Source organism: Mya arenaria, chromosome 11 (genome assembly GCF_026914265.1).
Source record: "Mya arenaria isolate MELC-2E11 chromosome 11, ASM2691426v1".
Classification (NCBI taxonomy): Eukaryota; Metazoa; Mollusca; class Bivalvia; order Myida; family Myidae; genus Mya; species Mya arenaria.
The window spans coordinates 31,626,797-31,629,780 of record NC_069132.1 but is presented as its reverse complement, the minus strand read 5'-3'; positions in this window follow the sequence as shown (position 1 = coordinate 31,629,780).

The window sequence follows — 2,984 nt, the reverse complement described above, 5'->3', positions numbered from 1 at the left end:
TTTCACCGAAAAAAAATATTGTTTAGTTTCACAAAAAGTTATATCCCATTGACAAAATATTTTAGGTGAACGTTTATGAACAAGGACATGTAGTCAAGACTATTTCTTTCGTGTGAAATATACGACACACGAGTTTTGTATTATTACAGTGTGTGTATACCGCGTGATAAATTGCGTCATAAATGCTACGTCGGAACACAGGGGCAGGTTGCGTTGTTTTGACACACCTTATTGGAGGGGGGGGGGTAGTTAAATGTCACATAAGTGTTTTAAGAAACTAAACGCTCAATCAACCTTGGGTAAAAGACCAAAGGCGGGGCTCCGTTAGCGGCGTAGACTGCGCTATGTTTCATTTAAAATGGTGAAAAAATAGTCAAGTTATCTGTGTTTAAAGTCTTCATTTTAAGCAAAATATTGCCTTCCGACGCACAGGGGCAGGTTGAAGTCCTTATAACCTCGGGAAATATTTCGTGATAACGAACTTTCGGTATAACCGAAATACAAAACATATCTAGCTGAACACTAAATATTCGGAAAACAAAGTTCGAAATAACCGGAACATCGGGATAACAGAGTTCGACATAGCGAGTGTTACAACTAATTGGTTTGCTCCAGAAAAGATGTGAACATAATTGTGTTCACTAGGATCGCCGGGCGGATTCCCTACTTAAATCTAATTGTGGTAAAAGATAGCTATTCGTTCTCGTAGGGTTTTAGCTCAAGAGGTATGGAAGGGTACTGCACCCTGTCCTTTTTTGGTAGAACCCTTCTGCCCTCGTGGGGCCAGCTTTATAAAGAACCTTCTACCTTCATAGAATTAAATGCTTATGATAATAAAACATATTTTGTTTTGATAAAAGTTTAAAATATTATTAAAATTTCATACAAATTTGACATATTTTGAAGCTGAACCCTACTATTACTTCAGCTAAGCACAAGTCCTACGATATTTTTCGTTAAATTCATAATGCACAAATTCTTCAATGCCAGACACAATGTGCCGTTTTCTTCCTTAGTAATTCACACCATGTTCTCGTTCCTCTGTAGGTCATATATCCAACCCAAGTGCACGTTGCTAGACTTGAAATCTACGAAACCTTCCATGGTGGCGCTGTGTCAAATATTATATGTTTCCACTTCGGCGGAGCTCCAAGAATCATTTGGCAAGATTCTACCATCCAGAACATTGAAGAAGCGAGAATATTCAGTCCAACTCTTGTAAGAATTTCACTCATTATCAGAACATTGTACTACGTTTTGTTTTAAAGCTGCACTCTCACAGATTTAACGTTTTGACAACTTTTTTGTGTTGGAACGAGCCAATTTGTGCGAAAATGCATGGAAACCAGTGATAATAAGACAGCTAATAAAAAATCAGTTTGCAGATTGTCATATTAAAGTTTAAAAAAATGATGTTTTATGCATTTTCTTAAACCGTTAGTAACGTTTTTAGCCATAAAACATTATTTTTCGAACTGAAATATGAAAATCTGCGATCTGATTTTTGTCAGCAGTCTTATATCACTTCTTTAAAGATATTTACTTTTTGATGTCATCAATTCAGAGTGTTAAAATGGCTTAAATTTGTTCTTGCAGACCGGTTATTGTTTCTCCAACCAAATTCGTCTGGAGTTCACAAGCAACTTGCATCAGTACCAGATTGACGCTATAGTTCTTCGTGGATATCCATTGGGTTCATAAGCAACGGACATCCTTGGATTCCTAGACAATGTGCATCGATAAGGGCAACGTAGATTCTTCCTAAGTATTCATGGATATCCATTGTGTGGACATGAATAACCGGTGTCAAGAGTAGTGTTAATATTAGAAGAATGAATGTTAAAGTTTGCGACGTTTCAATAAATATTCAATGCCCAGAACTGCAACCTGTTACATTTTTTATTTGTACAACATTAACCGGTTAACTAGTTATGGTTTGCGAATTCCACATACATGTACTAAGTAACATAATAACTAGATAAGATTTGTGTTACCACTTATCTATAAATGCATTTTGGCTTTTAGCAGTAACTGGTTACCTAGTTATGATTAGCGAATTCAACTTAGTAAATAACTTACTAACTGGTTAACAAGGTAAGATCCGTGTTACCAGTTAGCTATAAATGCATTCCAGATTCAGGCGCTAACAGGTTATCTAGTTATGGTTTGCGAATTCCACTTAATAAGTAACATACTAACTGGTTAACGTAATAAGAATTGTGTTACCACTTAGCTATAAATGCACGTTATCACGTTAAAAAGTTATTATGTTACTTATTAAGTGGAATTTATAAATCATAACTATTAACCAAGGTAATAGGTGGCAGGTCTGGACAAGTTCAAGCGAATATTAACTAGATAGCTAGATAATTATCGCGAAAATTAAGTGGTTAACACGAAACAATTCGCGAACGTTAACAAGTTATCTTACGGCAGTTTCATGCCACCATCAGATATACCGTGTTTTATAGACCTTTCTTTCAAATTAAACTAGGTATCCTTCATAAGAATCATTGTTTGTGATATGCATTCATCCTTTGCGGTGAATTAGAACAATTGTATTAATTGTGGTACATCATATTTGGGGGGTAAGAGTGCATCTGGGTCAAATGAGTGAGACACGATAATGCATTTAAATTATAAACAATCTTTTTTGCACCAACCTATACTGTGCGCTGTTGATGCTTTTTTGCAGTGAAACAAAAGACATAACATGGTAATGATTACAGCCTGTATTTTGGGCCTTGCTATTCATATACCAAGTTTCAGTGAATAACTTGAATATTTTGAACTATTTATGAGTAATGATAACGGTTCAAGTGTCTGGCCAATGTCATCAAAATACCCCATGTGTTTTTCTAGACAGACGAGGTAAAAATAAACTGAACTGATTCTTCTTCAGCCGTTGTAGTACTTGAAACACTGAGTAACCTTACCTTACCTGCCTGAATCTTATCTTTATTATACATGCATTATATACAACA